Source organism: Triticum aestivum, chromosome 1A (assembly GCF_018294505.1).
Source record: "Triticum aestivum cultivar Chinese Spring chromosome 1A, IWGSC CS RefSeq v2.1, whole genome shotgun sequence".
Taxonomy (NCBI): Eukaryota; Viridiplantae; Streptophyta; class Magnoliopsida; order Poales; family Poaceae; genus Triticum; species Triticum aestivum.
The window spans coordinates 347,196,643-347,218,496 of NC_057794.1; the positions used below are offsets into that span (position 1 = coordinate 347,196,643).

The 21,854-nt window shown below is 51.8% G+C and overlaps 1 long non-coding RNA gene across 1 annotated transcript; it reads right to left on the bottom strand.

Moving 5' to 3' along the window:
• Positions 1-9,820: 9,820 nt before the first annotated feature.
• Positions 9,821-12,779, bottom strand: LOC123127206 (uncharacterized). Its single transcript, XR_006462197.1, has 3 exons — positions 12,501-12,779; positions 11,986-12,385; positions 9,821-9,882 (listed from the first exon to the last, which is right to left on the bottom strand). It is a non-coding gene; the product is annotated as an uncharacterized lncRNA (long non-coding RNA).
• Between the last annotated feature and the right edge of the window lie 9,075 nt (positions 12,780-21,854).

Here is a 21,854-nt window from a genome sequence, read left to right on the forward strand (position 1 = left end):
TTCCGCGGGAGGGTGCTCTGCAGTATTGTTGACGAGGAGATCCTCGCCGCTCCTGGCCACCTGCCGGAGTATCCAACATGCTCTAAGGCTGTGTGTTGGCATGGTATCCGATGTACTGTGAATTTTGCATGGCCCATTAAGCCATCCCTCCAATACGGTTCCGCACCCTGTAGTGGGTTTTGGCTTCTTTGTAATTGGGTTGGGTGCCTTGCGAGAGTACACCCTTTTAGTTTGGACGGAGGGTTTAGTTAGAGCCGGAGGATCCCAGAATTGTGTTTGGGTTTTCCAAGTGCTTTCCATTGCACAGTACTTCCGTACTATGGCCGCCAAGTCAGCGAAGTGTGTTATATCACGGCGACTTATGGCGTTGAGGATTCCCTTGTCCGTGCAATTTTTACGAAAGAATGAAATTGCGTCTTCCTCGCAACAATCCTTTACCTTGCTTATTACAAGGAGGAATCTGGCCCAGTAGTGATGTACAGTCTCTTAGGGCTCTTGTCTAATATGGGAAAGATCACTTATGTGAGGGTGGGTGGATAGATTTAAGTCCAAACCCTGACCCGGACTGAGACCCAAAGGAGTCTCCGAGTTTGGTAGTTCGGGCTCTGGGACATTGCCCAACGATACTAGCCCATTGTTCGATTCCAGGTTCGAAGCTTGGGCCATGTCCTCCCGTAGACGGGTATCTGGCTCAGAGAGCTCGGGAATCCGGACATAGTTTGTCTTCAAAATAGAGGAAGAATCGCTGCATCGCTCCTCCACCACCGCTATTTGATGGGTAACCGGCGGAGAGTTAATCTCCCTTTGGTCGGGTTTAAGCCCAATCCGATTGTAGTCCATAACGACTCCCAAGGCAGCGATGCGATCCAAGAGCTCGTTCAAAGAAGAGAGCTCCATTGGATCCATCTACTCGATGAATCCTGAGCCGACGAGGAGGCTGTTTTTGATGACCCGAGAAGTCATCATCGGCACGATGGCCGACAGGGCGGTCATGATGAAGCCGCCTAATCGGAGAGTTTGGCCTACAGTCAGGGCTCCCCCAGAGGTAGCGTTGTCCCTGACAACAATACGAGCCATCAGGCCTTATCGTGACGGCAAAATGGAACTCTCAATGAAAGCACCAATGTCGGTGTCAAAACCGGCGGATCTCGGGTAGGAGGTCCCGAACTGTGCGTCTAAGGCGGATGGTAACAGGAGGCGGGGGACACAATGTTTACCCAGGTTCGGGCCCTCTTGATGGAGGTAATACCCTACTTCCTGCTTAATTGATCTTGATGATATGAGTATTACAAGAGTTGATCTACCACGAGATCGGAGAGGCTAAAACCCTAGAAGCTAGCCTATGGTATGATTGTTGTTGTCCTACAGACTAAACCGTCCGGTTTATATAGACACTGGAGCGGGCTAGGGTTACACAGAGTCGGTTACAAAGGGGGAGATCTTCATATCCGAATTGCCAAGTTTGCCTTCCACGCAAAGGAGAGTCCCATCCGGACACCTTTTCCCTCCCGCAACGCCGCCATCTCCCCTCGAACCCTACCCTCCTCTCAGTCTCACCTTCCCCCCCCCCCCCCCCCCCGCAGTGCCGCCATCTCCCCTCAAACCCCTTCTCTCGATCTCTCCCTCCCGATCCCTCTGCTAGTGACCTCCACCACCTTGCCTCGTCTCCCTCCTCCCATCCATCGATCACCCTCCACCTTGCTCGAGGCTCTCATTGTCCGAGCCCGCAAGACCTCGCCGCTGCCTCCCTGCCTCCGGCGACGGCCGCCACCCATCGTGCCATCTTCTGTGTCGTCGCCTCGCCATGGCACCACGCCTGTGCCACTGCTTCTCTGCCTCGCTTGGGGCTCCAAGTTCGCCAGCCATCGGAGCCGCTGCCGGCTACCGCCCCGCCACCACGCAGTTCCCCTTGCCGCACCTCCCCTGCTTCACGCCAAGGCTGACGCCGGACACTTCTTCCTTCGCCGCCCCATGGAGGCCTAAGCCATCGACCTCGCCGGGCCTCCACCTCCGCCCCGCGCCACAGCCATGCTCTGGTTCGAGAGGAGCATGATCTTGAGCGCCTTCTGCCCATCCATGTCACCGTCATATCCATGTTGCAGCCCCACGTTGACTTCCCCTACTCACAGTAGCTCGTCATCTCTAGCGCTGCCCCTGCCCGAGTCAAGTGCCACCAAGTCCTGATGAATGCGCCAAGTCCTTAGCGAGACTTGTTTTTCGTCAAGTTCGGCTACGCGGCTATGACCTCAGATTTGGACCGCAAGTGGCAAGTACCCCACCGGCAAGACCACACAGACTCTCGAACGACTACATACCGAAACACCAAGTCCCTCTTCGAACGTGTACGACTACCATTGACTTCGGATCCGTCAAGTCCAACAACGACTGTGTACAACTATCGGTGACCCCGAACGACTACGAAACATGTGTCACTACTTCCACGACGACCGTGTACCACTACCGTCGTGAGAACGCCTACTTCCTTTACCGAACTTGAACCACTCCGCAAATGCACCTTTGGAAGGTATAACCGCCGGAACGATGCCTATGGATCGTATGCATGTGTGTTGTATGACATGCCCATGTTTGCACTGTGCCTGACTTGTTCGTCGCACATTGTCACTCGTTTCCTTGCCACTGTCATGTGGGACACCTAGCATCTGGGATCACTCCCCGTTGCTCTTGCACGTTTCCATCACCCCACTTGTTCCTTGGACCGAGTTATCGAAACTGGGATGTTGCCGTGGCGCCATGTCCATTTTCACCGCCGCGGCTCCATCCAATCTTCACCGTCGTGGTACCCTTTTCCTTCCGCCATGGCGACAAATGCCTCATATCTTATTATACTAACATTTTCATAAATTTTCTTAAAACTTGCAAATGTCATCAGCATCATGATAACAACTTCAAGAATGTTTAAATTGTTGATTGCTTCAAATTGCTAAATGCATATGGGGATTTACCGGAATTGTTGTTTGATGTTTCCGGCCTCATTTAAAATGCCTAACTGTGTTTTTTACTCATGCTTCACCCTCTTGCCATGTTTAAACAACATTTAATATTGTTGAGTACCTAACGAGAGAGAACTAAATAAATGTATGTGGTGTTTCGTCAATATGCAACTCGTTGCATATTGAGCTCCACTTAATTTGTAGTATTGTTTGTGCATATTGCCATGCCATGCCTAATTAAACCGGACATGCATCATCCTTGGTTATGCATCATGCCATGTTTATGTGATGGTTGTTTACCTTGTTGTTTGCTCCTTTCTAGTGTTGCTTCTTCTTGTTAGTTCTGGTAACGTCGCGTTTGTGAGGATCTGTTCAACTACGTCCGTTTGTCTTCTTCATGGACTCGTTCTTCTTCCTTGTGGGATCTCAGGCAAGATGACCATACCCTCGAAATCACTTATATCTTTGCTTGCTAGTTGTTCGCTCTATCGCTATGTCGCACTACCTACCACTTGTTATATCATGCCTCCCATGTTGCCATGTCAAGCCTCTAACCCACCTTCCTAGCAAACCATTGTTTGGCTATGTTACCGCTTTTGCTCAGCCCCTCTTATAGCGTTGCTAGTTGCAGGTGAAGATGAAGTTGGTTCCATGTTGGAACATGGATATGTTGGGATATCACAATATCTCTTATTTTAATTAATGCATCTATATACTTGGTAAAGGGTGGAAGGCTCAGCCTTATGCCTGGTGTTTTGTTCCACTCTTGCCGCCCTAGTTTCCGTCATACCGGTGTTATGTTCCTTGATTTTGCATTCCTTACGCGGTTGGATGTTATGGGAACCCCTTGATAGTTCGCTTTGAATAAAACTCCTCCAACAAGGCCCAACCTTGGTTTTACATTTGCAAATATGGAGGCTGCGCTAGGGATTTTGATCCCCTCCCCGATCTGCCACTTTTGCCCTTTTGCCCTTCTCCTTTCCTTCTTTTAGTACAAGATGGTCCTCCCACTTCTTTAGCTAGCCCCTCTGGTTCCTTCTTGTCATGACACACAAGTTCATTCCACCTTCTCTTCTTTTCACTTGAATGATTCTCGTAGCCACTTGGTCCGGATCTTGATGTTTATAGTGCCTTCTCGCACTTTTCTGCAAAAGAAGCAAATGACTAGTAAATGATTCTTTATATGATTTTCATGCAAATATGCAATAGTTCATGGCAGGAATTAATGGTCAGATAACAATAAATAGTATATTTGTATGCCGGATTATATATAGGAAATGCACTTATCACATTCTTAATCCATTCAACATATCTCGAGGTTGTTATCTCATTCAAGCCATTTATTCAACGGGAGCAATCTCTCTTTTAAATCATTTCAACGGTGCTTTTCTTGAGTGGGCCCTAACCCACAGGTTTTTTCCCAGGATCTTAACTGACGCTTCTAATTCTTTCCAGAGTTATTCTCAAATTCTTCTCCAAGATGACGTAAGAATGAATTATCATCAGTCATATGTATGTCTCCAAGATCTGTCAAATTCTGTTCATCGTTGGCTCAAGCTTTCTATTCGTCATCCCGGAGTATCTCAACAATTCATGGTGGTGTTTCTCGTCGCCATTCTTGGATTTGAAGACCGAAGAAGATTTTTCTCCCAATCTTGTCCATTCTCTTGAAGATTCGTGATTCTAGCTTGATGCCATCCTCTCATAATTGTTTTCGATTGTGAGAATTCTTTTCACCCATCTGGAACAATTCGGGAGTCTTTTCAGTTTGATTCTCCGGAGCCCATCATCTCATAATTATTCATTCTCAGCGTGTAGCTATCGTTCTCCAAATCTTACTAGTCCATCATTCAAATATCCTCTAATGAGTTCATGATCTCTACGTTCTCATGTATCTAAATTCTCTCAAGTATCTTCATTCGCCTTCTAATTCTTATGGTGGTTCGTTCAAGATTTCTCCTCCTTCGTTATCGTATCAATTCATTCGTTCTTTCCAAATCCTATCGGTGGCTTGTTCAAGACTTTTCTCAAGTTTACGCTATGTCTCTCCTCAATCCTTTTTCAAGAAGAATAAGTAGTATGCCAAATCTGTTGCTTGTCATCAATTTAAAATTGGTGAAAGATAAGCATAATGTAATTCCAATTCTTATTTCATCGAGTAAATTCAATTCCTTATTCCGTAGGCTCATCAAGTTCTCGGTTTCAATTGTTTCATCTTTTCTTTTCCCGGAGTTCCAAGCTCTCTCAATTATATCATCACGAAGCTCCATCTAATCAATGCAAGGATTCATCTTATTCTTTTCAAGCTTCTTTTCCTTGCGACCTTCTTTTATCTATCTGGATTTCTTCGAGAGTTTCTTCATGGTGGTTCGTCAAGGATTCCTTTCATTCTTCAATTGTCCTCAAGATTTCTCTCGAAGTTAAGATCCACCAAGCTTTACTCTAAAAAAATAAACATCGTGTTCAGCACATGTCTTATTTTGAGGAGTTCAAGCACTCTTCATCTTGCATTCCGAAGTGCAATTTTTTCTACCTTATCTCTTGAGATAGTGTTATGCCATCCTGGGCAATTTCTCCTCGTGTTTCATGATTCACGAGTTGTCCGGATTGACATATTTTAAACCCATCATTTTCAATTTGTTCATGAGATCCTTTGCAACCCATCAATCTCTTCATTGGAGTTATCTTGGTTTATATTTCACCTAAAGCTTTCCCTAAGGATTGTTGCTACTTATGGTGCTTATAAGTGACCCAAGTTCTTCATTTATCCGTCCGGTGAAATAAGCTTCTCATCTCCTTGCTGGTGTCAATTCAATCTATTATTTCCGTTAGTGGCAGAATTTCACCTCATAATTTTGAGATGTTTTCCATAAGCCCACTACAAGTTTATTCGTTTCGTTGTTGGTCTTCCCAACAACTCTGTTTTAACCTTCTTGGAAGGATGCTTTCAAATTCATTCGATGTAGAAGATGTTGTTTTCTTCTTTGTTACTTTCAGTCAGTTCTATCTTTTGTTCCGGAGGCATTATGATGTTGCACACTGATCCATCATCCCATTTTTGTCAAAGGTCATGTTCTTTCCTTTGCTTATCCATTTAACCGGAGTGTCGTGCTTTCATTCGAGCTCTCTCATCTTACGAAGTTTTGCCTCCCTTCTCAACCGGAGTGTTGTCTGAAATCTTTCTTACCCCTCGTGCCATTCTTTCAATAGTTCTTGAGGCAGTGTGTTGTTGATCTCATCAAGTATCCTCTAATCTTTTCTAGTTCATGTTCAATTCCTTCCATTTACAGTCAGAGTGTTGTCCAAATTATATCATTCTTATTCCTTCTCTATCTTGTTTTAACCGTAGTGTTGTGTCTATCATTCCTCTTCTAACCGGAGTCTCATCCAAGTGCTTTCTTTTTGCCAAGTTCATATTCTTTGCCTTCCATTTCCAACCGAAGTGATGTCGTAATTGATCCTTATCGTTCCTTGTACATCTCGTTTCATCCGGAGTGCTTGCATGTACTTCCTGTCCATTGCAACCCTTTTTCTTATGTCTTTCAACCTACAAGGTTCGAGTAATGTTCCTTGTTCCTCTTTTCTGATGGAGTGTTTTTTTAACTTTGATCATCTTCCTTGTATTCTTTCTTTCAATTTGTTCAATCTCTCAAGGTTCCTGGTTTCACTCTTTTGCCAAGAAGCAACTTAGTTCTACCTCTTCTCTTCCTCTTCCATTTCTCCCCGGTGCCATCCTAGATCTCAGGACGAGATCCTCTCTTAGTGGTGGAGTGTTGTGACACCCCAAGACCGGAGCTTCAGATGCCTTCCATGGGTTCCGAGATTCGTTGTGTGATTTGTTTTTGTTTGTTGCATTCATCTTTGCATTAGGTGCTTTGCATCATGTCATCATGCCATCATGCCATTTCATTTTTTAAAACTCAACGAAATAAATCGTATGGATCTTCGGTCCATTTAAATTGAGGGATATTTACAATGGTGTGTTTTCTTTAGAACATACACTCCCAATATTATTAGGGAGCTATAGTAAATATTCCATTTATTTGGAATTCACCATAACACACTTGCAAATTATCCCAATGCATTTGTTCTCTTAATTCTTGGTCTCCAACCTTGCCATATATTCTTTCATCATATTCTGAAGCTCCACCAAAAATCTGAACATTTTTGGATCTTCCTTTAACCAAGTCCTAGTTCAAACCCATTTGAATTAAATCCAAATGAGTTTGAATTTACATCTTCAATCTTGGCCATTTCTATTTTTCTCAGAACAAGCACATTTTTGCGAGTCCAGGAAAATAATCCGCGTGCCCAAATCCTACCTCTAATCCTTTATTTTCTGTCCTTTATTTCTTTGCGGTTTTCTGATTTCTAAATAGGTTTTTTTAAGACTTAAGGGAGAAGAGAGTATCAGGCCGACCCATTTGTATCTAGGCTATCCCTAGGCCCAGCCACGCCCCGACCTCACCCTACCCTCCTCTCGGTCTCACCTTTTCCCTCCTGCTGCGCCGCCATCTCCCCTCGAACCCCTTCTCTCGATCTCTCCCTCCCGATCCCTCTACTAGCGACCTCCACCACCTTGCCTCGTCTTCCTCCTCCCATCCATCAATCACCCTCCACCTTTCTCGAGGCTCTCCTTGTTCCTCCGTGCCCGCAAGACCTCGCCACTGCCTCCCTGCCTCCGGCGACGGCCGCGGCCCATCGCGCCATCTTCTGCGTCGTCGCCTCGCCACCACGCCCGTGCCACAGCTTCTCTACCTTTCTTGGGGCTCCAAGTTCACCAGCCATCGGAGCCGCTGCCGGCTGCCGCCCCGCCACAACGCGGTTCCCCTTGCCGCACCTCCCCTGCTTCACGCCAGGGCTGACGCCGGCCACTTCGTCCTTCGCCGCCCCATGGAGGCCTAAGCCATCGACCTCGCCACGCCTCCACCTCCGCCCCGCGCCGCAGCCATGCTCTGGTTCGTGAGGAGCATGATCCCGAGCGCGTTCTTCCCATCCATGCCGCCGTCTTGTCCATGCTGCAGCCCCGCGTTGACTTCCCCTGCTCACAGCAGCTCGTCATCTCCAGCACTGCCCCTGCCCGAGTCAAGTGCCACCAAGTCCCGATGAATGCGCCAAGTCCTCAGCAAGACCTGTTTTTCGTCAAGTTCGGCTACGCGGCTATGACCTCAGATTTGGACCGCAAGTGGCAAGTACCCCACCGGCAAGACCACACGGATGCTCGAACGACTACATACCGAAACACCAAGTCCCTCTTCGAACGTGTACGACTATCGTCGACTTCGGATCCGTCAAGTCCAACAATGACTGTGTACAACTATCCGCGACCCCGAACAACTACGAAACGTGTGTCACTACTTCCGCGACGACCGTGTACCACTACCGTCGCAAGAACGCCTACTTCCTTTACTGAACTCGAACCACTCTGTAAATGCACCTTTGGAAGGTATAACTGCTGGAACGATGCCCGTGGACCGTATACATGTGTGTTGTATGAGATGCCCGTGTTTGCACCGTGCCCGACTTGTTCGTCGCACATCGTCACTTGTTTCCTTGCCACCGTCATGTGGGACACCCGGTATCCAGGATCACTCCCCGTTGCTCTTGCACGTTTCCATCACCCAACTTGTTCCTTGGACCGAGTTATCAGAACCGGGATGTTGCCGTGGCGCCATGTCCATTTTCACCGTCGCGGCTCCATTTCCAATTTTCACCACCGTGGTACCATTTTCCTTTCGCCATGGCGAAAAATGCCTCATATCTTATTATACTAACATTTTCATAAAATTGCTTAAAACTTGCAAATGTCATCCGCATCATGATAACAACTTCAAGAATGTTTAAATTGTTGTTTGCTTCAAATTGCTAAACGCATATGGGGATTTACCGGAATTGTTGTTTGATGTTTCCGGCCTCATTTAAAATGCCTAACTGTGTTTTTTACTCATGCTTCACCCTCTTGCCATGTTTAAACAACATTTAATATTGTTGAGTACCTAACGGGAGAGAACTAAATAAATGTATGTGGTGTTTCGTCAATATGCAACTCATTGCATATTGAGCTCCACTAAATTTGTAGTATTGTTTGTGCATATTTCCATGCCATGCCTCATTAAATCGGACATGCGTCCTCCTTGGTTGTGCATCATGCCATGTTCATGTGATGGTTGTTTACCTTGTTGTTTGCTCCTTTCCAGTGTTGCTTCTTCTTGTTAGTTCCGGTAACATCGCGTTTGTGAGGATCCGTTCGACTACGTCCGTTTGTCTTCTTCATGGACTCGTTCTTCTTCCTTGCGGGATCTCAAGCAAGATGACCATACCATCGAAATCACTTATATCTTTGCTTGCTAGTTGTTCGCTCTATCGCTATGTCGCGCTACCTACCACTTGTTATATCATGCCTCCCATGTTGCCATGTCAAGCCTCTAACCCACCTTCCTAGCAAACCGTTGTTTGGCTATGTTACCGCTTTTGCTCAGCCCCTCTTATAGAGTTGCTAGTTGCAGGTGAAGATGAAGTTGGTTCCATGTTGGAACATGGATATGTTGGTGTAACGCCCTCAATGCGGCTATATCTCCCACGTGTCGAAGCACGACTTAGAGGCATAACCGCATTGAAAGCAATGTCGCAAGTAAGGCAATCATCACAACATCCCATGTAATATAGATAATAAAAGGGGAAGGTACATAGTTGGCTTACACTCGCCACGTCAAACAAAGTACATAAATAATATTACATCATCCAATCACTCATGGTCCGACTACGGTGCCAAAATAAAAGATCAACCCAACATGCCACACGATCCCGATCGCGCCAACTGGGCACCACTACTGATCATCAGGGAAAGACATATAGTAACGGCGTGAGTCCTCGTCGAACTCCCACTTGAGCTCAAGCGCGTCATCTGGAACGGAGTCATCAGGCCCTGCATCTGGTTTGGAAGTAATCTGTGAGCCACAGGGACTCAGCAATCTCGCACCCTCGCGATCAAGACTATTTAAGCTTATAGGTAAGGCAAGGTAATATGTGGAGCTGCAGCAAGCGACTAGCATATATGGTGGCTAACCTGTTCGCAAAAGAGAGCGAGAAGAGAAGGCAAAGCGCGAACGAATAACTAGAGAACAACCTGCGGCAAGCATTACTCCAACACCGTGTTCACTTCCCGGAATCCGCCGAGAAGAGACCATCATGGTAACGCACACAGTTGATTCATTTCAATTAAGTTAAGGTTCGAGTTATCTACAACCGGACATTAACAAATTCCCATCTGCCCATAACCGTGGGCACGACTTTCGAAAGTTCAAATCCCTGCAGGGGAGTCCCAACTTAGCCCATGATAAGCTCTCACGGTCAACAAAGGATATACCTTCTCCCGAGACATTCCGATCAGACTCGGTATCCCGGTTCTACAAGACATTTCGACAAGTTAAAACAAATCCAGCAACACCACCCAGATGTGCCGACAAATCCCGATAGGAGCTGCACATATCTCGTTCTCAGGGCACACCGGATGAGCAAGACGTCAGGTAGGCCAGCCCAGAGTTGCCCCTGGTAGCCCCGGACATCGCTCGGTTGGACCAACACTTAGAGAAGCACTGGCCCGGGGGGGTTAAAATAAAGATGACCCTTGAGTCCGCGAAACCCAAGGGAAAAAGGCTAGGTGGCAAATGGTAAAACCAATGTTGGGCATTGCTGGAGGAGTTTTATTCAAGGCGAACTGTCAAGGGGTTCCCATTATCACCCAACCGCGTAAGGAACGCAAAATCCGGGAACATAACACCGATATGACGAAAACTAGGGCGGCAAGAGTGGAACAAAACACCAGGCATAAGGCCGAGCCTTCCACCCTTTACCAAGTATATAGATGCATTAATTTAATAAGATATATTGTGATATCCCAACAAGTAAACATGTTTCACACAAGGAACAACATCTCCATGTTGGGTTGAGAAAAGCGGTAACATAGCCAAACAACGGTTTGCTAGGACAAGGTGGGTTAGAGGCTTGGTTCAACAATATGGGTGGCATGATAAGCAAGTGGTAGGTATCGCAGCATAGGCATAGCAAAAAAGCGAGCATCTAGCAAGCAAAGATAGAAGTGATTTCGAGAGTATGGTCATCTTGCCTGAAATCCCGCAAGGAAGAAGAACGAGTCCATGAAGAAGACAAACGGACGTAGTCGAACGGATCCTCACAAACACGACGTTATCGAAACCAACCCAAAGAAGCAACACCAGAAAGAAGCAAACAACATAGTAAATAACCATCACATAATCATGGCATGATGCCCAACCAAGTATGATGCATGTCCGGTTTAAATATGCATGGCATGGCAAGGTGCACAAACAACACTACAAGTTAAGTGGAGCTCAATATGCAACGGGTTGCATATTGACGAAACACCACATCAATTATTTAATTCTCTCTCGTTTATGTACCCAACAAGATTAAATATTGTTAGCATGGCAAGAGGTGAAACATGATGAAACTATCTAATCTAGGCAAGTTTAAATGAGGCCGGAACAACAAAACAACAAGTCCGGAAACTCCTCATATGCCTATATTAGGTTTGGTACTATTCTGCCCTAAACATAATTTTAGAGTTAATAAACATGCAAAACAAGTACACCATGTTAAACTAGGCATTTTTCTACACCATTTACATATAAAGTTTATTAAATTCCGAGTTACGGTTATTTAGTTATGAATTAAACCGTTTTAGTAAGTTATTTAAGCAAATTTAAACAAACAACATTTTAAACATTTTAAACATGGATGAAAGTGGCATATTATTAAACTAGATGAAATTCTAAGCATCTTTCATATTTAAAGTTTTTACATATGACGCACGGATTGAGAGTTATTATATGCATGAAGTATAGGGTCCAATCTGTAAATATGCAGTGCACTGGTAATTAGGAAATTCGCAGGTCAGGAAAAAAATGCTATCGGGCCAAAACTAGGTGAGCGCAGGATAATATTCAGCGCCCATGGCGTCACATAGGCAAACAGGGATGGGCTGGCTTGTGCTCACCTCGCGGGCCTTGGGCCAGCGGATTTGGTGGGCTAATGCTGCAGCAGGGCACGGGCGATTGGGCCTTGGTGCTTGTGGGTGGAGGCTGCCCAGGGGGTGCGGTCGAGCAGGCCAGCTCCACAGTCGCTGGGCCAGGAAGCGAGATGCGGCCAGGAGGGCGCTGGAGGCGGCCCACGCGGCAGGACGCGGTCAACGGCGAGGAGGGAAGACCGGTTCGGGGGGACGCGTTCAACGGTGTGGGGCGGCGGCTGCTTGCTGTTCGATGCCGTCCCGGAGGGCGAAGATGCGGCGCGTCGGAATGACGTGGCAGTGTCCGATCTGGGTGCGGGGAGCCTGGATCCACCCATTCCTGGCACGAAACGACAGCGACGGAGCTAGCTGGAGCAGCCATGGAGGTCTCCTGTGAGCAAAAATAGAGAGAGTGAGAGGAAGATGTGAGATACGAGTGGGAGAGCCACGAGGAAGAAAGGTTAGAGGCGAGGGGGAATCCGGTCTGGCGGCAGTTGCTTCTGTACCATCAAGGCCACCGGCGGGTGATGGAGCTTGGGGTCGAGGCGCTCGGGATCTCAGCGGCCAGATCGAGCGGGGGCGAGGGAGCTGCGGCCGGGTGGCAGGGACGAACGCAGGGGCGTTGGGGAGCCTCCTAGGCCGTCGGATCTGTGATCTAGCGGTCCAAAACGAGTGGGTGGTGGTTTCGTTGGTTGGTGGAGTGGATCCGAAAACAAGGAACGAAGGTGATTGGCTCGGCGGGGAACACGAGGAGTAGACAGTGGGCTAGCGGCGGCGGAGGCGTGGGACAAGGGGGGATTTTTAGGGTTTGATCTGATATATATATAACAAGTGGATTTTTGGATAGGGGCATTTGGTCCCTCCGATCTTATTCAGACGGTCGCGAAAAAAATAGCTAGGGATACCAAATAAGAAAACGGTGACGTTTTGTAGATGTTTCGGGATGATCCGGACACCACGGTGACGACTGCTCGGGTCGGGTCCGGGACAATTTTTGGACGCGCGCGAGGAGGGCCGCGGGCTGACGAGAGAGGTTAGGTAGGGCCTGACAGTGAGAGGTAGTGGGTTGTGCAGAAGGCCTCAGGCTGAGAGAAGAGAAAAGAGAGAGACCCGGCGACTGTTTCTGGAGACCGAAAACGTCCGACGATTTGACCGACTATATTGTCGCTATAGTTAACGGTTGGGGCATCAAACGAGCTTCGAATGCGATGAAACTTGACAGGAGGTCTATCTACACTATAATAAGACCACACGTCAACTCTCATCCCATTCTGAGAACATTTTTCGGCCACTTATAAAATACTATTTCGGACATGCCGTGGGCGTGTGCAAGTGTGGTTGGGCTCAGAACGGACAACGGAGAGAACTGGGGAACCCGGACGGATGCAAGTTTTGAAAACATGATGATGCAATGCGGATGATGAAATGACAAGATGCAACACGCAAGCGAATGACATGGCAACAACAGCGAATAACTGAAAGACACCTGGCACATCGGTCTCGGGGCATTATAGTTGGGATATCACAACATCTCTTATTTTAATTAATGCATCTATATACTTGGTAAAGGGTGGAAGGCTCAGCCTTATGCCTGGCGTTTTGTTCCACTCTTGTCGCCCTAGTTTCTGTCATACCGGTGTTATGTTCCTTGATTTCGTGTTCCTTACGCGGTTGGGTGTTATGGGAACCCCTTAACAATTCGCTTTGAATAAAACTCCTCCAGAAAGGCCCAACCTTGGTTTTACATTTTCCTAAAAACCTAAGCCTTTTTTCCTTGGGTTTTCGGAGCCCGAGGGTCATCTTTATTTTAACCCCCCTCCCCCCCCCGGGGGGGGGGGCAGTGCTCCTCTGAGTGTTGGTTCAAAGCAAAGCCACTTGCAGCGCCACCTCGGGGAAACTTGAGGGTTGGTTTTAGTAGTACGTAGTGTTCATTCCGGTGTGCCCTGAGAACGAGATATGTGTAGCTCCTATCGGGATTTTTCGGCACATCCGGGCGGTCTTGCTGGTCTTGTTTTACCATTGTCGAAATGTCTTGTAACCGGGATTCCGAGTATGATCGGGTCTTCCTGGGAGAAGGAATATCCTTCGTTGATCGTGAGAGCTTGTGATGGGCTAAGTTGGGACACCCCTGCAGGGTATAAACTTTCGAAAGTCGTGCCCGCGGTTATGTGGCAGATGGGAATTTGTTAATGTCTGGTTGTAGAGAACTTGACACTTAACTTAATTAAAATGCATCAACTGCGTGTGTAGCCATGAGGGTCTCTTTTCGGCGGAGTCCGGGAAGTGAACATGGTTCTTGCGTAATGCTTGAACGTAAGAAGTTTCAGGATCACTTCTAGCTTCTCGACCGTTGTGTTGCTTCTCTTCTCGCTCTTATTTGCGTATGTTAGCCATCATTTTTGCTTAGTGCTTACTGCAGCTCCACCTCATTACCCTATCCTACCCATAAGCTTAAATAGTCTTGATCTTGTGGGTGTGAGATTGCTAAGTCCTCGTGACTCACAAATACTTCCAAACAGTTGCAGGTGCCGATGATACTAGTGCATGTGGCGCAACCGAGCTCAAGTGGGAGCTCGATGAAGATCTTGGTCGTTGTTATGTTTCTTTTCTGGATGATCAGTAGTTGTCGTGGTGGGTGCATGGCAGATGCCAAGGGATGGCTAAAGAGAGGAGGAGGCTCGAGGGTGCTGGTGGACTCCAGAGGCGGGGTTGTCATGAGCGGCCGTGGGACGCCGGACATACCCAGGTTCGGGGCTCTCCGGAGAGATAATACCCCTAGTCCTGCCGAGCGTAGTTGGATGATCGATAGTACAATGTTGCTCCTGGAGCTGTATGGGGGAGGAAGGAAGCTGGCCAAGGCTTGGGCTGCTCCTTCTCTCTGGTGTTGCTGTTTTGTGGCTAGTCCTATGCTTACTTGCTTTTCTCTCGTATGTGTTTTCTGCTTGCCCTCTCGTCGCCCCCCCCCCCCCGTATGATCGTGGGCTCCCGGGGGGTTTTATAGTCCAACCCCCCGGGGGTACAATGGTAATGTTACAAGTCGGTGGGTCCGTATTGGCGGTGTCCGGGGACCCGGGCTGGGTCCCGCTAAGGGCTTGTGGTTCGCCGGGTTCCCCTAGGTGTGGGCCCCGCATGCCTAGGGGGGTTGTGCGCCATCTTGTCGATCGTCAGGGCGTGGCCGAGTTGAGTCGCGTACAGTGCTCTCCGTCAGGTTGCCGCTTGCTGTCATTAGCGGTGAGGGCGGGGGCATGTAGCCACGCCGGCCCTGGTCAACGGGTAGGTGAGGGGCACTGTTGCCACGTTCCTGGTGACTAGAGGCATGGGCGGGGCACTGTTGCCTCGGTCATCGTTGATTGAAGTCTCATCCCCATCATACGGCCTGGATGGGACGGGAGTTGACCCGTGGCTGGATTGGGTAGCATACCACCGGTGGTGTTGGCTTGTCGAGGAGGCTTTGGTTGTGCCGGGTTTGGCTGTCTTGCGCTAGTTGTTGGGGCCGAGTCGACGTGTCTTGCCGGGTCGGCTAGTCTGGCCGGCTTGAGGGGCTTGGGCGGGTCGATCGACCCGGCCAAGCGTGTGCCGGTATTGAGGGGCGGTGCCAACCCCGTTGTTTTTTGAAGAGGATCCGGGTTCCGTTGCCTGCCCGGGGTCCATCCCCCCAACAGTAGTCCTTGAAGCTGTGAAGGTCCGCCATCTTTGGATGAGTGGGCCTTCGCAGTTTCCCCCTTAAGCAAGGTGGATTATGCGAGCGCCGCGTCCGGCAACACCCACTGTGTGCGGGTTTCTCGGAAACCGGATCGTGGCATCTCGGCCGTGGCGGGGACCGAGAAGTCCGCCGAACCTTGAGGCCACCCCGGCAGCTGGGCCGGAGACGGCGATGCAGGGCATCCCGGCTTCCGGGTCATTGTCGGTGCTGGGAGGGGCGTCGGAGAAGGTGCTGGCCGCGTCGCGAGCGGCTAGCGGGGAGTACGCCTTAGTGCCCCGGCAGGGAGGGAGCCGAGCTGCCGTGCCGCAGCCAGCGCGGAGCGGGGGCGCCATTGTCTTTGGGCCTCAGACCCAAGAGGAGGCGGCACTGGACGCCGTCAGCCGCCGCATGCGAGGCCGGACGGAACGGCTCGAGGCCTTCGCCCAGGCCGAGGTGGAGCGGACGCGCGACCTGGAGCGCGCCGTTCTGGTAAGTCTTCTTGTAATTTCTTCTTTGTGGGGGCGCGCCAGCGCACCCACTGGGTGTAGCCCGCAAGGTTCGGGCCAACTACGTAGTAGTTGGGTCGAATCTTTAGAGTGTCGGCCTTGTTCTGATTTCTGCTTTCTTCAACATCTCGACGCCTTCCGGGACGCCGCCTACAATTGTCTCCTGGGAAAGCACCGGGAGCTCATGGAGCAGCTTGTCGCTAAGGAGGAGGAGCTCCGCATCACCGCAGGTATTCTTGTGCTCTTTTTTAGTGGGGGCGCGCTAGCGCACCCACTGGGTGTAGCCCCCGAGGTTCAGGCCAACTGTGTAACAGTTGGGCCAAATCTTAAGTCTTGCTTTTTTCTTCTGCTGAGTCCTTTTTCGCAGCCGAGGTGCTGTCCTGGCGGGCTCGTATGCTCCAGGCCGGTCATCACTACGACCGGCTCGTTGCCGACACCGACGTCTTGGCGTCGAGGCGGCGCAGGCGAGGGCGGAGGCGGCCGCGGCTCGGCGGTCTCTCGACGAGGCCAACCGGCTGCATGAGCAGCTGGCGGGTCACAAGAGCCGCCTCGAGGCCGAGATGGAGCTCCTTAAGGCGGAAGCCGCCAAGGTGGCAGAGGCGCAGCAGGCCCTGGTGAAGGCGGACCAACAGCGCGGCCAGCTAGCCGACGATAAGGGTCGGCTCCAGGCCGAGGTGGATCGCCTGCGGGGGCAAGTCACCGTAGCTGAGGGGGCCCATCAGGACGAGGCCCGTCGCCGCGAGGCGGCCGAGAAGGCGGCCAAAGACAAGGACGCCGAGCTGAAGGTGGCCCTTGCCAAGGTGGCCGAGCTGGAGAAGGCGCTCGAGGAGCGCGACCGCGCCATCGAACAAGGAGCGGCGTGGTACGTTGCTTGAGGCGCAACACCTGGAAGAGTCCTTCTCCAGTAAGTGCTTTTTCTTGTCGTTTCCCAGGTCGGGATCCGGCCTTTCTTCCTTGTTGTTCTTCTTGTAACTCGCTTCTTCCTTTATGGTAGGGGCCTTCCCGGAGACGCATCGGCTGGCGGAGGAAGCCGTCCGCTATCAGCGCGACCCGACCGGCGTCCTTGGGTCCGGGATGGATCCGCGGGTGGCCTGGACCTTCCCGGAGATCATCGCCGCCGCTGAGGCCCGCCAACAGGTCCTCGGAACGCAGTTGGGGAGGCTGTCCCAGGCCGGCACCGCAATGACGGCGGCCCTATGGCCGGACTCCGTCCAACCGAGCAGCTTCTCGCGCCTGGCGCGTTGGTTGGAGATGGGGCCGGACCGGCTTGGCGAGTGGCGCGTCTCTGTCGCTCATGCCGGTGCTGAGATGGTGCTCCGGTTCGCGCTGTCCTGGCATCCGGACCTGCAACTGGACACGTTGATGGGCCAGCGGGCCGGTTCGGAGCAGCTCTTGCAGGAGCAAGCCGGCCGGATCGCCTCCCGGGCCAGCTACATCGCCGAGTTCGCCTTCCACGACAAGTTCCATCCGGAGCCGACGGAAGATGGCAGGGCTCTAGACGGCGACGACTATGGCTTGCTCCTCCACGATCCGGAGGGGAGCTCGGAGGAGACGGGAGTCTACCGCGACGCGGGTGCTGAGGAGGACACCAGCGCCTCGCTGGACCCGGAGGCTGCTAGGGGAGAGTCGTCGATGTCGCGACATGGCGCTGGAGATGCCTGAGACACTTTGTGTAAAATCGGTTAAATAGCAGGTCCACCCACCCACCAGGGGTTTTAGGGTGTAATGAACTCGGGCCATGGGCCTTTTCTTAAATATTTGTGTAGATGTCGGGGGAGCTTTTGCTTTTTGCCTTCCGTTTTTGGACCTATTTCATGCGCTTTTCCTTTCTCAAACCTCCCCCCCCTCCCACGAGTCAGACGGCCGAGGCTCCGGTCCATGACAAGGAGTTCAGTTCTTTGAGGAGCGCGCAGGACTTGGGTCCCTCGAAACATTGAGCGCGAGCGAAACACCCACTGGGCCGGCTGGCGGCAATCTGGTGAAGCCGGTTGGCGAGCAGCCGCTCGTGCGGCTGTTCATTTGATGAATGGTGGGCCGGGTTGATCGACCCGGCAGCCTTTGACTTAGTGTATGAAGCATAAAGGAGCTTTGGCCCGTTGTGCTTGCCAGCCGACAGCCAAAGCTAGATCTGTGGCTTTAGGGCGAAGTGGGGGACCGTAGCATCCTAACTTTATCAAGAATCACCAAGTAAGGCGGCGGGGTGGCAACCGAGCCGGCTAGCCCCCGAGCCCCCGGGTCGAGCGAGTTGGACCGGTGGCCGGGTTCAGTGGTATAGTGATGCAAGAAAATAGGGACACAATAAATTGGTCGACAAAAGGCAGCCCCCGAGTCTCGTTGGGGGACCCCATAGTTTCATCCGTTTACAAAAGGTGACGATACATACGCTCGTGCGGCTAACTGTAAAACGGGCGGAGGAGTTCCATGTTCCACGGCCGGGTCGTTTCTTCACCGGCGGTGTCCTTCTTGCGCTTCTTTGACTTGCGCGTGTCAATGAGGTAGTAGGAGTTGCGGTCGCGCAAGGACCTACTCACAATGAATGGGCCCTCCCATGGAGGGGACAGCTTGTGCTGGCCTGCCTGCTCTTGGACGAGTCAGAGGACGAGGTCGCCCCCGCGGAACACGAGGGGCTTGGTCTTCTTGCTGTGGTAGTGCCTCAGGCATTGCTGGTAGATGGCCGAGCGACTGAGCGCCAGGAGGCGTGCTTCTTCGAGCAGGCTGACGCCATCTTCGCGGGCTTCTCTGGCTTCGGCTTCGATGTACATCGCGACACGCGGCGAGTCGAACTCGACGTCGGTCGGGATGATGGCTTCGGCTCCGTAGACAAGGAAGAACGGGGTGAACCCGGTCGACCGATTCGGCGTGGTGCGTAGACTCCAGGGAATGGATGGCAACTCATCAAGCCAGCTGTCGGGTGAGCGAATGAGTGGCTCGACGAGTCGTGGCTTGACACCGGATAGGATGAGTCCATTGGCCCGCTCGACCTACCCGTTGGACTGCGGATGCGCAATGAAGGCCAGGTCAAGGCGGATGCCGGAGATGGAGCAGTATTGCTCGAGCGCGCCCTTGGTAAAGTTGGTGCCGTTGTCGATGATGATGCTATTCGGCATGCCGTAGCGCACCGCTATGTCCTTGATGAACCAGATAGATGTTGGCCCGTCCAGTTTCTTGATTGGTCTTGCCTCGATCCACTTGGTGAATTTGTCCACTGCCACCAGCAAGTGCGTCATGCCGCCTCAAGTAGTTTTGAAGGGTCCCACCATGTCGAGTCTCCAGACCGCGAAGAGCCAGGCGATTGGTATGGTGCGGAGTGTTGACGCCGGCTGGTGGTTGCGCTTGCTGAAGCGCTGGCATCCCTCACACTTGAGGACAAGCGACTCAGCATCTTGGAGGGCCGTGGGCCAGTAGAAACCGTGGCGGAACGCCTTCGCCACCAGGGATCGTGATGCGGCGTGGTGCCCGCACTCGCCCTGATGTGTGTTGAGGAGGATGTCGATGCCCCGTTCCTACTCGATGCAGCGCTGGAACACTCCGGTGGAGCTGCGCTTGACGAGCTCGTTGTTGATGATGCTGTAGGCGGACGCCTGGCGCTGCACTTGCCGAGCTTCAGTCTCGTCCATGGGGAGAACCCCGTTCTCCAAAAATTCTGATATTGGGAGGGCCCAAGATGGAGCCGTAACCATGGCAAAGACGGCCACCAGGGTGGGTTCCGAGTCGGCAGCCCCCGAGCCGGGTTGAGCAGCCCCCGGGTCGGGGATGGCGACGGCCGGGTCCGGGACGATGGTGGCCGGGTTGTGCTAAGCAGCCCCTGGGCCGGGTTCAGCAGTCCTCGGGCCGGGTTGAGGTGCGGTCGGGTCATTTGGAACGTGTATGGACTCGTAGTCCGGCGATGTCTTGACGGATGGCTTGCGCAGGTGCTCGAGGGAGACGCCGGACGGGATGGCTTGTCGTGACAAGGCGATCTTGGTGAGCGTGTCGGCTGCTTCGCTCTCCGTGCGCGGGACGTGGAGGAACTCGCAGCCCTCAAAGGATTCGGACAGCCTCTGGACGATGCCGGCCTCCAAGCCGAGTCGCATCTTGGACCCGTCGAAGTGCATGCGCCAATGCGTCGAGTCGGGAGGCAGCGACAAGTACTGGGTCTCGGTCCAGTCGACGAGGAAGTCGGCTAGGGATTGAGCCTTGATCGCGGTGCGGGGCTCGTAGAGGATGGTGTGGCCCGCTAGCTGGATCGCTCACTTGGCAACCCGGTCAGAGGCATCCCGGCACCCGATGATTTCTCTGATAGGCGCCGTGCTGACCACGGTGACAATGTTCTCTTAGAAATACTGCTTCAACTTCTTGGCGGTGATGTACATGCCGTAACACATCTTCTGGTAGTGCGGGTAGTTCTGCTTGGAGATGGAGAGCACCTCGCTCAGGTAGTAGATTGGGCATTGGACGGCTTGGATCTTGCCCTTCTCTGGTCGCTCGACCACCAGCACCGTGCTGACCGCCCGCAAGGTCACGGCTATGTAGAGCAACAACGACTCCTTGTCGGTCGGCGCGGCCAGGACTGGTGCGATGGAGAGCATGCGCTTGAGGTCTTGGAAGGCCTCGTCTGCCTTGCCGTTCCATTCGAATGGGCTCGTCTTCTTCATCAGCTGGTACAGGGGAAGCGCCCTCTCGCCCAGCTGGCTTAGAAACCGGCTGACCGAGGCCAAGCATCCGGTGAACTTCTGGACATCTCGCAGCCGAGCCGGCTTGCGCATGCGCTCGATGGCCTTGATCTTTTCTGGGTTCGCCTCAATGCCGCGTTCCGAGACGAGGAAGCCGAGTAGCTTTCCAGCCGGGACGCCGAAGACGCATTTTTCCGGGTTAAGCTTGACCTTGTATTCACGAAGGTTGGCGAATGTTTCCTTCAAATCGTCGAGGAGCGTGAGGTGCTGCTTGGTCTTCACCATGATGTCGTCCACGTATACGTGGATATTGCGGCCGAGTTGCGGCAACAGGCGTTTCTGCATGCAGCGCTGGAAGCTGGCGCCGGCATTCTTCAAGCCGAACGACATGGTGATGTAGCAATACGCCCCAAAGGGCGTGATGAAGGACGTCTTCAGGGCGTCGAACGGGTCCAGCTTTATCTGGTGGTAGCCGGAGTAAGCATCCAGGAAGGACAGGAGCTCACACCCGGTGGTCGAGTCGATGACTTGGTCGATCTGCGGGAGGGCGAACGGATCCTTGGGACAGGCCTTGTTGAGGCTGGTGTAGTCGATACACAAGCGCCAGGTCTTGTTCTTCTTCAGGACGAGGACTGGATTGGCCAGCCACTCGGGGTGAAACACTTCCATTATGAAGGCGGCCGCCAAAAGCTTGGCGACCTCTTCACCAATGCTCTTCTCTTCTCTTCAGAAAATCGTCGTAAGGGTTGACGGACAGGCTTGGCGTCCTTACGGACGTGAAGTTTGTGCTCGGCATACTTCCTTGGGATACCCAACATGTCCTTGGGGGTCCATGCGAAGATATCCCGATTCTCATGGAGGAAGTCGACGAGCTCGCCTTCCTATTTGCTATCGAGGTGGGCGCCTATGACAACGTACTTGCTGCAGCTGGGGTCTTCTGGGTTGAGCTTCACTTTCTTGGTCTCCATGGAGGGCTTGAAGGCGGCCCGTCGGCCGGGTCCGGGGTCGGGATCGATGCGG